This window comes from Astatotilapia calliptera, chromosome 12 (genome assembly GCF_964374335.1).
Source record: "Astatotilapia calliptera chromosome 12, fAstCal68.1, whole genome shotgun sequence".
Taxonomy (NCBI): Eukaryota; Metazoa; Chordata; class Actinopteri; order Cichliformes; family Cichlidae; genus Astatotilapia; species Astatotilapia calliptera.
Window position 1 is genome coordinate 4,050,343 of NC_137433.1, and position 17,368 is coordinate 4,067,710.

Genomic DNA, 17,368 nt, shown 5'->3' on the forward strand with positions numbered 1-17,368 from the left:
GAAAACGAATCTGGTGATTCTCTCCTTCCTTCAGACTCACAAGATGGATTGTTTTTCCTGCTTGAAATATTCCTGGAACAGACCAGGAAATCGGATTTCATTTCTCACTCACACAACCCCTCTGCCACCTCTAATCCAGTGGTGACTTCCACAGTCATCCCCCCATCAGGCTTAGAAAAACACGATTTCCTCACCACATCAATAACTAGGGTTTATTCAGCAGCATGGTGGTCCATGTGGACAGGCCGGCTGCCCTGCCTCCTACCGAGGTTTATTAGTATGAAGGGACAGAAAGGTGCACTAAGACATGGCGACATAAAGGAGAAGCAGCAGCAGATAATAACATACTCTATATTGATAGCAGTCTAATTCTGGGGATGAACTCACTTTTCACAGCCATATGAATTTAAAGGAAAGCAACAATCAGGCTAGTGGAAATAGATTACCCCTGGCGCGTGCACGTGGCATTAACATAATTCAATCTTCTGCAGAAGTAACAGTCAAAAAACTGTTGATAGATTTAGCATCAGGACTGTTGGATAGGCAGCAAAGATTTCTGAGAAATTCATTTTTCCCAGTGTGGAACGATAAAAGGGTTTATTTCAATGTTGTTAGAAAGGATCATTCATTAATATTAAAGAAATAGGCAACATTTAGCCCTTAAACTATTATGTAATGCTAATAATATAGAGTGTGACCAAAGAAAGTTTTCTTTTCCTCTGTAAAAGCCTAAAAGTAATAAAAACAAAGAAACTGTTCTACGTGGAAAAACTTCCACAGCTCCATGGCGACCCATCCTAGATCCTAGTTCTCACCTTTGTTGTTACTGGTGTCATTCACGTGTCACTTAAATAAAGGAATTACATCACTTTCCTTGGCAGCAGAGAAGGGAAAGAAATGGAACAAAGATAAATGACTAATTACTAGTGACACGTGCACACTATAAAACAGAGCTCTTCATGTCCACATACTGTACATGTGTTTAGGAAGCATCAACTTCCCCTTCTTCTTTACCCCAGATACATGTGCATGTCACATCACTATGCTTCCCTTCACTAACCATGTTTGTTGCTGGTATTTGAATGTAAGCACTCTATTACATTATTTATTTATTTAGCTGGTTTTTTTAATCAGTTCTTCCAAACTGAGCTGAGTGATGAAAACAGTTTCATTAATGAGTATTTTTCTACCTGATGTGAAAAGAAAAGAAAACTATGATATTGAGCATTTTACTTCATCTAACGACTCTTATTAAATGGAAATAAAAATGAAAACAGTTCTCAGAAGTCAGGGGCACTATCACTATTTCCTTGAAAAAGGTCACTCTTGAGACTTTCCAGTCAAACAAACTTAAACAATGCCAGTAAGGCTAGAAGCAGCAAAAAAAGATCAAAGACAGTATTGTAAATTTCAACATCTTCCTGACCTTGCACATTACATCATTGTAAGATGACCCCATTTTTTTACCATGCTTTCTTAAAGAAAAACATTTGGTAGAACGGGTGGGTGCATGTTGTCCTGTTGCCCCTGAGAAACTTTGTCAGCATCTGTTGTAATTGAATAAAATATACTTTTTTAAGCTTCATGTCTACTCCCGCAGTGCATGCAAAATGTGTTAAAGCAGCTTAATATGGAAAAATGAAGTATGTGGTTTGCAGGTAGCATCATAACAAAAAATATTTTCTTTTTTGTTAATTTAGGTCACTAACAAAACAAAAGCAGCTATAAAAACAAAGCAAAATTATAGTTATTAATATCTCTCCAGACTGAAAACACCACTATGACATGGGTATCATCAATGTGTAGTCAGCAGCTGTGGAGGCACTGACTGTAATGGAAGCCAGATTTGCACATTAGGGATTGTGATATGTAATTATTTTTTCAAAAGATAACCAGTAGCTGACAGTCAGTAATAAACTCAGATTATTAGGGAAATTACTGATTACCCACACTGCATGTATTGCACACGCCACAAAATATGCCTGATACACGTGTGCACATGAAATACTCTGCTTTTCCATGTTCCCTTTCTTACATCTACACTCAGTCTGAAAGGGTTTAATTCTGGAGATGGTCACAATCAATCCCCCAAATGCCCGGTATCGCTATAACAAACATGGTAAGACATTGTCTTTGTCCAGTTCAAAACAAGCATTTTGAACAGCTTTGCCAATCACTGGTAATGTGGCTAAGCACCATGCAGATGCAAAGCCTAATGAATGATACTACAATAGGCAATTCTGTGTAAACGCTCATGCCTTTCCTTTCAAATTAAACACATCAACCATAAGCTCCAGTTCATCAGTTTATTTTATAAAACCTGTCACATAAAGTAATCCTCTCAGACCAGTAAAATGATTAACATGTCGTGTAATTCAGTTACAGCCAATATAACTGGCTCATTGTGCAGATCAGTGCTGTGCTGCACTCCCATATTTATCATACCTGAGTCTTGCAGAGGGTCTGGGTCGTACTTTAAGATTAAAAATTAACTTCCCACGCCGTCAGATTAATAACAAACTAACATCAGTGGGTAGTAGGTAATTTAAATGTGATTGTGTGGTCGTTAGGGAACGCTACAGTTAGATCCACAACAACATCACAGTGGATTTAAAATCAAATAGCCATCAAATAGACACTCAACTTCGATTCAAGGAGTTTAACAAAAAAACAATTGTTGTCATATTTAAAATTATGTTCGGTTGTCCAGTTATTGTTGAGCTTCTGAAAATAAGTTATAAAATTGGCTGTAATAGCTAAAAAGTTAATAGAAGATTAATGTTAAAGACCATAAATAAAAGATGAAAGTCTGCACTTCAATTAAATTTTGAATGTTTGATTTAGAATCCACTGTGGTGGTGTACAGAGGCAAAATTAATTAAAATGATATGTATAATTAATTTTAAAATATGGAACTGTCCAAGTACATACAAACCTAATTGAATGCAGAGATTAATAAATCTTCTTTTATGTAATTATCTTACACTGTGCTAATCTGCGTTCAGTTCCAAATTGTGGTTTGAAGTTTTTCTAAAATACTAAAATACAGCCGGTAATCGAAATGCAAACAGCATGTTCATCCTTAGATCACAATACTGCTGCATATTAATCTCCAGCCACAGTGCTGTGTATGACAAACAACATGACAGATGAGCAGTTCAGCAAAACAAATATTTCGATCATTAATATTTTATGGGATCACTTAACAGATAACAAAGGTGTTTGCTAAAATACATTATAAGATTTACCTACAACTTTTAGAAAGACCCACTGGCTGAAATGTCAGCATCATTTCCAATTTGTTTGCAGAGCAGTGGCCTGGTGGCAAAACATCAGCTCTCACATTGCCAGACTGCTGTGAAGAGTCCATTGTGTTTATCACCAACTGTCTACAGCTGTCAGATATGTTGTCTTTCATTTTCAGGTCCCAGCATGAAGTCTGTGGGTGCGTGATCACTTATGTGCATCAATATGAGAGCATGCTGGTGTGTGTTTCAAAGCCTATAAACATGAACAATACATTTTCTACATACTATGTCCTCACATGTGCACAGACTGGTTTCCCCACAGCAGTGATACTATCTCAGAGATTTGTGCCTTGGGTTTAGGCTCCTTTGTCCCTGTGACTTAGCAACCTGTGAGACGAATGTTCACACTCCCACTCTCATCTCTGCCTCTGCTGCTGACATTTCCTGACTATTAGGGCCCACGGGGAATAATCTGTAAAATAGGTGTCATTTTCTATAATGAAAATTTCAATCACAAGAAGTCACAGTAGGAGTATGAAGAATAGAGGAGGATGTAAACGTTTATTGATATTTGAATTCAATTAAAAAACATCAGCTAGAATTAGTGTTATTATTGCTATTTAAAGAGGCTGAGCGCTAAGGCCCCCAAGCCCCTTAGAATCAATCCATTAAAAACAGTGACCAAGATGGACGTCACTGTTCTGTTTAATCAAATTTTATATTTATGGTTGGAGACCAGCCACATGTTTAGTAAGGCAAAGGTGGAGAGGAAAAGAATTCATAAGGATTTATGGTCAGTTGTGTCTGCACCTTCAGACACAATACATGAAGAACTGTACCTCTGTTTTATCATCTGAGAAGAGCTCCTCTTCACCAAAGAACGAAAGCAGCAATGTTATTCTCTTCCTCCTCGCCTCTAGCCTCATCTCCTGAACCAAAGTCAGGGCTCTAACACACTAAAGAGTGCATAAGCATGGTTATTTATTTCCAATATTGTTATTATTATAGTTATTTATTGTCCGCAGGTTAGACATGTAACCAGCCCATCATATAGAATTGACAACGAAATAAAAGCTAAACAAACAACAATAACAACAGCTGGTTATAAGCTATCATTATATCTGTTATAGCTCTGATGAACAGTTCGATTCTCACATTGTATGAGAGTTTATTTAGTTAGGTCGTTCAAAGAAAGTCTCAGCAGGGCTGGATAACAGACAGAAAAGTAAATAGACATGGAAACATATTGACAGCTGCAGTAAACAAAGGACTAACAGATTACACTCACTACAGATGATCAGTGGCCAGAGTTTGTCCTACAGCAGCCACAGTAGCTAGGATAATACAAGTGAATTGGGAACCAGAACTTTTACAGAGGTTTTACGTACTTCACCTTTAAGGTTTTTGGCAAACTTAGTGGTGGTGACAAGGTTACAAAAAAGACTTAATGAACATATTTAGCATATTAAACAAATAATAACTGTGCTAAAGTTAATGTTTCAGCTAGAGAATCAGGAGCAACTGAAAAACTGTACATACACAAGAAGTTACAGGAAAGAAACCTTGGACTAACAGACAATTTATTCATTTACCAAAAAATTAAATAAATTTTAAAAAACCCACTGCAAACAGTGAAAGCCACAAACTGATACATGAAAAACACATCAACAGCTGCTCGATTTTAAAAATAAACCCAACAAATGGGCAGAAGGCAAACTAACAATTATTACCTCTCACAAGATTCATCTCCATTCCCTAATAGTTCCTTTACACATAATATTCAGCCGATTACATTTGGCAAGAGGTAACAAATGACACATGAAGTGACAGGATCATAAAAAGTTCTTTTTCACCCATCTACACAAAACAAATATGGATTCTTTTAAGCTTGACTTGTTTTGTTTGCCATTCACAGCCAGCTCCAAAGAATTCGATCTGAAGTTGCGCTAAAATAAGAAAATCACAAAGCTGATATCGACAGAAGAGTGGCTGAGCTTATGTAATACAAATAATATGTGATGTCCCTTCCTGTAAATCCTCTGTCCTGTGGTCAAAGCTCAATTTGTCATCAATAAACATGCCAAGGTATTTGTATCTGTCGAGCTGCTCCACAGCTTAGCTCTTGATAACATCGGCATCTGAAATCGATCGACACGCCTGGGGGCGAAGCTACAAAAAAAATGAATTCTTGCACCACTCAGGCTGTCCATTTGTCCCGTGGGAGTACATCTGTAAAAGCATAGTCTGTGGTCGATCATATGCTGGGGTATAGTGCAGGAACAAAAACAATAAAAAACGACCAAATTCAATTTTCGACTACATCCTTAAGATACAAATGCACAGTGCAAATCATACAGGAATAAAAGATTTAGGAGATAAAACAAAGAATACTGAATCAAGTCAATTAAATGTGACCGATCAGCCAGACTTTGTTTTTCTGTTGGTTTTGTAAATAAAAAGTGCAAGATTCAAAAAGTAGACTGGAAACTTTAAGAAGAGTAGGGGTATTATAGAAGAAATTTAGCAGGGAAAGTATTAAGACAGCTGCCCAAAGCCTCACTCCCTCTGCTGGTCTCCTTCCACCCATAGTTCACCCTGGTGCCAGGTGTCCCCAAGGTTAACTGACGCACAGGCCACCTTCCATCTATCTTGCTTTAAATGGGTTTAACATTTTGAGCCAAAGCACACAGCCAATAGCAGCAAAATATGGTACATCTCTTGAATATTACAAACACACACGGGGATGCTCTTTAAGAGTTGAGTACTGAGGGTGACAAATGATTGAAATCAGAATGGATCAGTGAAGGTTTGTTTTAGTTCTTTTCCTCTCTCACCCTCAATGCAAAAGAAGGCTGAGCTCAGGTTGAAGGGGGAAGCGCCTGACATATCTTTAAAAGCAGCGTGCTGTGCTCAGCTACTGCCTGCTGTGCACTGGCTTTGATAGCAGCCAGAGAAAAGTTGTATAAATGATGATGCTCATCATGCGGTAGTAGCAGGAGTTTGACATTCTGCATTGCAGCTCCAGTTCGAAGTAACTCGGTGAAGGTAAAAAAAAATACCTTAAATTTTTAAGGATCTCCTCGTTGGATATTGCAAAAACAGATTCTAATATGTGAGTGAGGGCATTACTAACATTTAAAAAAGTTACATGTCATTCTGCAGCAATGAAAAAACAAAGACACATGTTTTGCTCCTTTGAATTTTGATGTGTTTTTTTATGAGCTTGGTAAAAACACATTGGCGTTTGTGAACAATGTTTTATCGTTGTGTCCTTGGGCAAGACACTTCACCTGTTGCCTACTGGTGGTGGTCAGAGGGCCCGGTGGTGCCAGTGTCTGGCAGCCTCGCCTCTGTCAGTGCACCCCAGGGTGGCTGTGGCTACAATGTAGCTGCCATCACCAGTGTGTGAATGGGTGGATGACTGAATGTGTAAAGCGCTATACAAATACAGGCCTTTTACCATTTTATTAAAGCCCTTTTTTTTTTTCCCATTTTGCCCATTAAATGAATGAATGAATACTAGAGTGTTGCATTTTTCCCGGGTTCACAACTGGTGATGCAGTTAAAAATTAAACCTGTGACAAAATATTGTTTTATCAATTTAGCCCATGAATACAATTAGGTGTAAAAACACCCCGATACCCAAAACTGTGTCTGTATTATCAACACTAATCCAAAATGTGCTGTACTACTTATAATAAAGGTGAGATGTAAGCTCATTCGTAAATGTATTTGTAGTTTTATTTTCGTGTTTTATTTACTATTTTCCATATAATTAAAAATGGCTCTACAGTAAAACGGATTTATTAAACAGTTACAGTTTGACATATTGTGAGTTACACTAGTACAGCGGTCCCCAACCTTTTTTGGGCCATGGACCGGTTTACATCCCACAATATTTTTACGGACCGGCCTTTAAGGTGTCGCGGATAAATACAACAAAATAAAACCAGTACCGGTACCAAAAAAAAGAAGGTTTATTCATAACAGACCAAGGAAAACAGAGTTAACGATAAAAACGATTAAAAAATAACGATAAAAACCCTGAAAACCATAAATTTTACACCCGAGCCTCAACTATCACGGCCCAGTACCAAACGGCACCAAGCGGTAGCGGTCCGTTGCCCGGGGGTTGGGGACCGCTGCACTAGTCGACTTACTACATACACTGAGACGACCATTTCTACGACAATAAGATAATTTCTTCAAACCAGGGCCATGTAGAAAGCATCACAGTAGTGGCTGTGTTAGACAACACTTTAAAACTATGTGGTAAAATATTTTGTATCTATCACTTACAGGACACATTTGAATGGATATAATTTCCTATAGACTGATACTGATGGTGTCATTTTCACCCATCTGTGAGAGATACTGTTAACACTGTGGTATGCTGAGTGGACACCTGCCATCCACAGCTGAATCTGCACTCTGGAGCTTAAAATCTTTATCACTGCCTTTCCTTGTAATATTTAGAAGCTTGGAGCTATTAGTTTACTACTTCTCACCCAGCTAAACCCATAAAGCAAACCAATCAAAACCCCAGCGCAACACGGAGGCTTAGAGAAATCTATTGGCTTTACTGGGCTATTGATCTTGCCCTCCAGAGCCAGGGCCTGTGTGTAGCTTTATCTTACTTTACAAGTAAGATAAAGAGATATCTATAACAGTAAAAAATGACAAAGATTTGAATGAGGGCTGTTTACCTCTTTATTAGGGGTAAATTACTTGATTATTATTATCACATGTGGGGTCGTGCAGCTTGGTGTCGGCCTGAAGTCAATTGGATTTTGTCATTTCATTTCTAATGGGAAAATAAAATAAAATGTAACACTTGCACAGGTCATGGATGAGGCAGTCTCAGAAAATCAGCTGGCCCTTTGCATGACACGGATGGTCGATGTTTCCGTGTGATAACAGCAAATTGGAAATGTGGGAAGCGTGTAGTGTTCTTATTCACTAGGGCCTCTGTAGCAAATACCCATTTGCACAATATTGTTGGGTGAAGAAAATGGCTGAGCACTCAAGTTAAACTCATTAGCAAGCCCAGCGGGGGCTTTTTTTTCACCAACTACCAAGAAATCTGAGGCTGCTTTCATTATGCATTCTCCCATAGTGCTTCCAGTCTCTATTTGGTTGGATAAAGAGCATTTAAGATTTGGAGAGCAGAGACAGAAATGACACTGGCTTCAAGCAACATGCTTTAAGATATTAGTACATATTCTTAAACTGTGCTTCTTGATAACAGATCAGTCTAGATGGAAACACGTAAAGTCAAGCTTGATAGTTGGGAGTTGAATGGATTAAGCCTCCACTAGTCCTCCACCTTCCAAATGCGGTTTTTCAAATATCATTTATTTTTTTCTATAGACAATCTAACAGTATTAGCTTATTAAGACAAGTATGGTGTGAAGTGACTCGTTGGAGCTGTTGTTTTGTCTTCTGATCATAATGATGATACATGAGCTGCAGCAGAGCTGGTCCTCTGTATCGTGCTGGTGACTGCAGGTGTATGCCTGGATCAAAGTGTAAATGGATCTTGGAGTCAGTTTGACAAATCCTGGCAGGCAGCACCCACGCATTCCACACACATCCCTGCAAGAACAATGCGGGTGAGAGAAAAGGCAGAAAACCACCCCTTTGTAGGCCGTGATGCTCAGGGGATCGATCAAGGTCAACACCGCCTGCATCTGGTTTTGGAAGTACTTGTGTTCACTGATCAATATTTATCTGTTTATGATTCCTTGAGAAAGAGCGTTTCATCCTAGTGGTGTCTGGGGCCATCTGTAATCTGATTACTTTTTTCAAGTAACGAGTAATGTAAGGGATTACTATTGCAAAAACGGTAATTAGATTACCGTTACTTTCACGTAAGCACGCTGCGTTATTAAAACCGTGATTTTTTGCGAGAATGCAACGTTTGTGACAACAGCTGTGTGCAGATCAACAATGGATAATATATCGAGTGCGGGAGAGAGTATGAGCGTGCAGCGTTTAAAGCGTGGAAGTACTGACCTTACTTGGAGTTTGATTCCATAAAAAGTGACAAAAACATTAGTGTCCACTGTTCACTGCGTGGGAAGAAAACTTGTTTTTACAGCGAAAAAAACCCCTAAACTTCCAAGCAAGCACTGAGTGCGCTACCACGTAACGGGAACTTCACAGAGAAACTCGCGGCTCCCGACGACCCGAAAAACAAACGCAAAACAAAAAAAACACAGCACAACCAACCCAGGGCGGGCGGCGGGGGGTCCAGGACGGAGGGCCCTAAAACCTCTCCGTCAACACTAGACAACAAAAAAGAAAAACCAAGTTCAATAGTCCAACCACTGCCCTAATGGCAGCAACAGTTCTGGCGGCCGACCCAGTGGACAGCAAAACAGGCGAAGCCCGCTGTGGGTCAGGCAGTGGTGGAGAAACAGTTCAGGTGGCCTACCTTGGGTCCAGTGGCAGCAATCGAGCACGTCAGGCGGCCTGCCACGGGTCCAATAGCGGAGACACTGCAGCTCCGGCGGGTGACCACGGATCCGGCAGCAGCGGAGAAACAGTTCAGGTGGCTTGCCACGGATTCGGTGGCGGTGTTGCATCTCAGGTGGCCTGCCAAGCGTCCAGTGGTTGCGGCGTAGCTCCGGCGGCCTGCTGCGGGTGCTGCGGTGATTCAGCTCCGGTGAACGATAGAGCAGAAAGGCCCATGATCCCCGATGAGCTGAACGTGGACGGCGTGGAGGGCGCGCTGGACTTGGACGGCGTAGACGGTGTGGAGGGCGCACTGGACGTGCACGGCATAGACGGCGTGGAGGGCGCGCTGGCTGTGGACGGCGTAGACGGTGTGGAGGGCTTGCTGGACGTGGACGGCGTGGAGGGTGCGCTGGAGGTGGAGATGTATCCTGCACACTGACCCCCTGCTTAGGCTGATCGGGTCCCTCTGACACGCCGACCTCTGATGGCGATGCGCGCTCCTCCAGCCCGCCGAATTCCCGCTCCGGCTCACAGGGCTCCTCCTGCTCGCCGAGTTCCCGCTCCGGCTCACAGGGCTCCTCCGGCTCGCCGAGCTGCTCCTCATCAGGCGGTGCGGGCTCCTCGCCGAGCTGCTCCTCGCCGAGCTGCTCCCCCGGCTGCGGCGCGGGCTCCGCCGGCTGCGGCGCGGGCTCCCCCCGCTCGCTGAGCTCCTGCTCTGGCTCGCCGAGCTCCGCAGCAGGCGGTGGAGATGACGGCAGTGTAGTTGAAGCGGATGGTGGAACAGATGATAGCTGAAGCGGCCCCTCGGACCCTTCAGCAGAGACACATGCGTGACCAGCAGGTATCGAGATCTCTGGCAAAGATGAAGTTGGTTGAGACAGCACCTGGCTCACAGCCGGTTCGTGATGCTGCGGATGGGGCTGTGCGGGGCAGTCAGTCTGTTCCAGCCCAGGTAAACAGTCCTCACTTGACAGACTGAGCTCCTCTGAACATCCTGCAGAGGATCGAAGGGGCTGGGCAGCTGGCTGTGCTACGGCTTGTGGAGCAGGGAAATTATTTTACTGCTATTGTTAAATAATTGTCATCATTACCATTGCATTAATAATATAATCTGGAGTTTATATTGTGTTTAGAGGTTTAAACAGTGTGTCTTTCAGAAAGGCTAAAAGTAACAGGACAGGAAACAGGCTTGGAGAGTTTTGCAGAAGTGGAAGTTATTTTGAGCAGCAGGCTAAGACGAGGCTTTAACAATGTAACAGATAGCTTTAAGAAGGCCTTAAGCAGTTATGACTATTTTATACACAATGCATATCTGTGCTTATTAAAGGGTTGGAGCTCGGTCAATTAATTGGGGGTCGGAAGCTTTGTTCGGCGCGATGTTCGGACAATCTATTGTGCAAGTGACTTGGAGCCATAGAAGGAATTGCAATACATGCTTACAAAACACTTATATATCAGATCATTTTATATTAAGGTTTTAGTAGAGGTTCTTGGTTAAAACATTTATTTAGTAGAAGACATACACATAGTCTCAGTGAGCTTCTGGTCTAGTGAAAGGTCAGAAGTGCAACAGGTGAATCGAGAAAGAGCATTTGAGGACGAGACACAGCAGGTTGGAGGTGAAGAGGTGACACAAAGAGCATGTGAGGTCAACACATACACACACATTAGTTAGATTTATTTAGAGGAGAGATTAGTTATGTCTCGACAAGAAAGAGGAACAATTCACTTTAAGATAAGAACGGAAAGTACCAGCCATGAAAATAGAAGATGATTTTCTGGGTGAAAAGCCATTGTGGTGTTGATCTGATCTATGTATAAAATGTATCTGTGACGCATGAAGGGGCGTCAGTAAATCAAACCCTGATGCTATAAAATATCTGTTCATGCTTTGATTAAGTCGAGGACTACTGGCTGTCTGCGTACAGAGTGTCTTCCCACACGTGTGTTCATTAAAATCATTGTTTGACCAAGAGCTTCTGGACCAAGGGTGGTTTGTACTCTCCTTCCTCAATTTTGAACCTTAACAGGCTACAGGCTGGGCAGCAGGCTGTGCTATGGCTACAGGCTGGGCAGCTGGCTGTGCTACGGCTACAGGCTGGGCAGCAGGCTGTGCTACGGCTACAGGCTGGGCAGCAGGCTGTGCTACGGCTACAGGCTGGGCAGCTGGCTGTGCTACGGCTACAGGCTGGGCAGCTGGCTGTGCTACGGCTACAGGCTGGGCAGCTGGCTGTGCTACGGCTACAGGCTGGGCAGCAGGCTGTGCTACGGCTACAGGCTGGGCAGCTGGCTGTGCTACGACTACAGGCTGGGCAGCAGGCTGTGTTATGGCTACAGGCTGGGCAGCTGGCTGTGCTACGGCTACAGGCTGCGCAGCAGGCTGTGCTACGACTACAGGCTGGGCAGCTGGCTGTGCTATGTCTACAGGCTGGGCAGCTGGCTGTGCTATGGCTACAGGCTGGGCAGCTGGCTGTGCTATGGCTACAGGCTGGGCAGCTGGCTGTGCTACGGCTACAGGACCAGCAGGCACACGGGCCTCTGGCAGGGACATGGCAGACTGCAGCTGCACAGAGCATTGATTGTGCTCAGGCAGCGACGGCCGGGTGCGGTCCTCAGCTGGCTTCTTAACCTCCAGGGGTCCAGAGTATGCTGGGGGGCTGAAACCTAGCCTCTGGGGAGGCCCTGGAGTGCATCTTAGTCTCAGAACTGGCCCGCTCTTGAGGAAAGTTTACAGGATTGTTTGGTTTGTCTCTCTGCCTGGAACGAATGGGTGAACAAGAGTTTCTTTCGGGTGAAATTGACCTAGCTGGTTGTACAGGAGGAGTGGGTGAAGATGATGGCTGAACAGGTGGCTGAGCTGAGGGCGACTGAAGTAACGGTTGAGACAATAATGGCGGGGAAGTTGGAGACTGAACGGAGGATAAGGCTAATGATTCTTCTGCCAACTGGGCTACTGACTGGGCTATGGATTGTAACATGGTTTGTAACAAGTCTGGCTGTGACTGTAACTGAGCTTGAGGCCGGGCGGCTAACTGAGCTTGAGGCCGGGTGGCTACCTGAGCTTGAGGCCGGGGGGGCTACCAGAGTCACAGGCTTGGCGGTCTCGCAGTGCCTAAATAAACAAACAGATGGAGTGGAAAATGAAAAATTGTCCTTATGACTCACCACAGCCGGTTGTTGTGAAGTCCAGGAATCCGGCTGCGGTGAAAAGCGCCGGCGGCGCGAGCGTCGCTTCTTAGACGATGCCGGGGCCGGCGTGTCAGGCTGCGGATCCCCCAGCTGGTCGGGCTGGAGAGCAGCCTGAACAGGAGAGTCGAGGTGGAGCGTGTTAGCCAGAAAGTCCGCGACGATCGGGTAGAGCGTATCCAGCACCCAAGGGAAGCAAGACAGCGTCTCTTTCAGCCAAAGGTCGCAGAGTCTATTAACTTTATCCGTCACCTTCCTCCTGAATCTCTCCGATGAGTCCGCTGGGTCCATGATTGGCGGGATTATTTTGTCACGGGCTGCGATGTCAGACCGTGGAGTTGTAGAGAAAGTAGGGCCCAAACGCGAGACTCTAGTGAAGGACAGTGGATTTATTTATGGTGAGTGGACAGAAACGACAACTATATACAATTCAAGCACTGTGACTCCTGTGGCGATTCCTCTAAGAATCCCACACAGTGCACGTGTCCATAGCAGTGAAAAGGTGACAACTCTAAAAACCCGATTCCACTCCGTGATTTCCCCTCGTGACGACGTTCCTGACTCCCGACCCCTGGTGACACAAAAACACACACAGCTCAGCAGGCAGCCTTTAGTAGCGAAGCCGATCTCAACACACTAATCTTCGGAGGTACTTAACAGGTTCGACTTAGTATAATCCCGCGCTGACTGGGGCTCCGCCACCTTCTTAAATAAGACGCCCCTCATGAAGCTATCAGCTGCAGCTGGTGAGGGCTAATGGGCGACAGGTGCGGCAGTCCCCAGTGCGGGAACACTTCCGGGTCGCAGTCCCCTCAGCGACCCCAAAGCATCCGGGAGCACACAGGGAGAAAGGACAAAAAGGGAGAGAAAACCACCAAAACATAACATACGGAAAAACATATACAAGAAATACATGAGCTCTGGGTCATCAGACCCAGACCATGACAAAAAGTAGCATTGGGCTGAAAGATATTTTTCTTTATCACCTATTCAGGTTGTCAATCGTGTTCTTAAAAAGTAACTAAGTAACTAAGTAATTAATTACTTTTGAAAATAAGTAATCAGTAAAGTAATGGGATTACTTTTTGGGGGAAGTAATCAGTAATTAGTTACTGATTACTTTTTCAAGTAACTTGACCAACACTGGTGGCCATAGAAAAAAAATCACATTACATGTAAGATGGCTCCTAAATATTTTTTCGGTGTTTATTATATGTCATGAAAAGGTTTCATTTAGATTGCTCTTTGGTCTAAATGCCAGACTGAAAAAGGTCAGCCTCTGTCGTAATGGTTACACTTGGCACTTGCATATTAACACTCAGACAGCACCAACAAGGCTAAAAACAGGTTACAAGTGCATTTAAAATACTGAAAACAGTTATTTAAGTGGCTGTAATCAGAAGAGTCGCAGTTGAGTGTAGAAAGTCAGGCACAGTGAGTGTGCATATTTTCACCATTATCATCCTAAAGCTTGTTTTATGACATAATGTCTAATCACTACATAAGCCGATTCTCAGCATATTCTCACTGCCTGCCAAACCATGCTTATGTTTTTGGTTTTTGTTTATTTCATAAACATGGATGTCCAGTTTGGTGTCCTCGAAGTTCTACCTTTGCTCTTGGCATTTTTCTTCTTATATGGTTTTCTGTCAATAGTAATTGGAAACAGTGTCAGCACTAGGTTTACCATTTGTATTTTTTGTAGGCAGAGGGGCACACTTGTCATATGACAGTGCCATAAATCAGAACTCTCCACACATTTGCAGCCTGGTTACGTTGAAACTTGGAATGACATGTAACCGTCTGGAAGTTGATCACAAGATAAAAATGTAATTGTAACTACTTAGCCTTTGACTAAGTCAAGAAACGAGGACCTGTAGTTGTCCACATGAGCCAAATTAAAGGAATGGAGAGTTTAGACATGAAGTGTAGAGGGAAGCACTGAATGACTCATGCAATGCTAACTATTGTTTCAGTAAATACAATCCATAAAGTGCCTTGGCTATGTTTAAGGGAGAAGGCTGGATGAAGCAACAGATAAAGTACTAGTTGTTTGTTAGTGCAGAGAAAAAGTAATTCAAATGTTCCTGTTATTAAAGTACAGTCAGTGAAGTTTTAAAGGACCCGCATGGGAAGTGATAAAAGCTATGTCCTTATCTGAACCTGACATGACACATGAAAAGTGTTTGGAAGCTTTTAAAAGTGCTTTTGGACTGGTAGAGTCAGGAGATAACTTAAATCTTAAGGAGGCTTGAATGTTGCTTATCAAAAGACATGAGGTTGGGGTTAGGGTTAGAGTTATGAATAAAGCATGTGTCAAGGAGCTACTTAAAGGTGCAGTAAATGCAAACCCATGAACATCCTTGAGCTACTGCATGAAATTCGCATAGAACAGAAATGTGAAACTTTCTAAGCTAAATTGAACCTGTCAAGCTGCACTGTTCATGTTAAACTCGGGGGAAAGTAAACTCTCTGAGATATACAGTTTGAAAGTCGAAATCAAAGAAGTAAAATCAATGTTTGCAGCATTCACGTAACAACCTCATTGAAATTGTGAGTTGAAGATTGACAAATTAACAAATTAACTGAAGAAGCGTCTCGGATGAGAAGTGAAACGTCTTCAAAAAACTTCCAACGCCCAATCGCTTTGCTTTCCAAGCTCTTAAGAAAGCAAGAAAAAATGCCTGGATGAACAAGAGCCCTTTGGAACCAGAATGGATGAATCATGCACTAAAACTTTAAGAAAATAAAACACTGCCTCCCTAATGCTCCAGTTCTGGCTTTCACAGACCCTAAAAAGCCATACGTCTTGGATGTGGCATAAGTGGCCTTGGCGCTGTTTTATATCAGAAACACCCAGAAGGTTTCAGGCATATAGCATTTTCCAACCAGAAACTCAGCGCCTGTGAAAGAAGCTATCCCATTCATCAGAATTCTTGTCCCTCAAAGAGGACAGTTGTTGAAAAAATTCCATGATTATTGATTTTGGAAGCGTTTCACTGTACGTACTGACACCAATCCTCTAACATCAGCGCTCACTTTAGTGCTACAGAGCATTACCGGCTCTCGGATCTGAACCTTTCAAAACAGTTTAATATAGTTCATTATTTTCTGATTTCAGTGTGGTGTTCTATTATTCTTTTTATTACATAGGTACTAGGTTTAGAGTATATTAGTGATTTAGCATCACATTAGCATTTAAGTATGAGTTACTTTTGCTACTTTTGATACCCACATTTGATAGTTTTAAGTATGGACACTCATCTAAAGTAAATAAGACATAAAACAGCAATGAAAGAATAAATAGTTCTCTCATTTATGTATTCACTATTCATATTTATGTGTTTACTCAATACAGTCAGTTTAAATAATAATCTAGGCTGTTATATACGTGCAAATGGGCTACAGATACGTGGATGTCACTTGTCAGGGTAAAGAGGGAATGCAAGAGTGCCAACGTATTATTTCACAGTAAAAAAAAAGAAAAGGGGGGGGGGGGGTGCTATTGCTGTGGTTGTGCCTGCAGCTTTATGACATAAATGCAAGATGAGGCTTAGCCGCTACAGCGAATGACTTATTTGACTTTAATTTATTTTATGCATTGAATGGTTTACTCCCAAAGGTCATATTCCGTAGATTTTTGGCATGATTTACTTTGTACAGTCAGTGGATTAATTGGTCATGGTAGGGGTCAGCATAACAGGTTTCGAGAGAATGTTATGTTAATCTCCATTTACTTTGATGTTGCATTGGTCTGTGCTGTGGCATCAAGGTTTGTGATGTAAAAAAGGGTCTGTGTCAAATTCAGTTGGATAAGATATGTTACGATGATTGATATGAAGAGCTGTTGCACTGATGAAATGGATTCATTGTGGCAACTGAAGATAATGAGCTTTACTCAATCAGCTTGAGAGGGTATCCAACTGCCATTTCAATTGAGATCTTGTTGACTGTTCGGGGCCTATTGGGGACAGACTAGCAGTGCTGCTCTCCAGCTGTGGGCTGTAGACTGTTTAGGAAGGACAGACACTTTGTCTTTTTTTACTTTGCACTGAATTTTTTGCAGACTTAAAAGAACAGAACAAAGTAAGAACAAACAAACATAAAACAAAATGGGGTTTTCAGAACCTGTTTTGTGTGCAGTGTTAGTTAACCTGGAATCAAATCAAATCAAATCAAAATTTATTTATATAGCACATATTAAAACAACAGTGTTGACCATAGTGCTTCACAGTCAGTGAAAGCATGAGACAATTAAAACAAACAATAAAACAGGACAACAAACAATAGGTAACAACACAACAAGCTAGAATAGCCAACTAGTTAGAATCAAAAGCCAAAGTAAAAAGATAAGTTTTAAGACGTGATTTAAAAGACTGGATAGACTCGGCAGTACGAATATGAACAGGGAGGTTATTCCAGAGTCTAGGTGCCACGGTTGCAAAGGCCCGGTCACCTCTTGACTTCATTCGAGA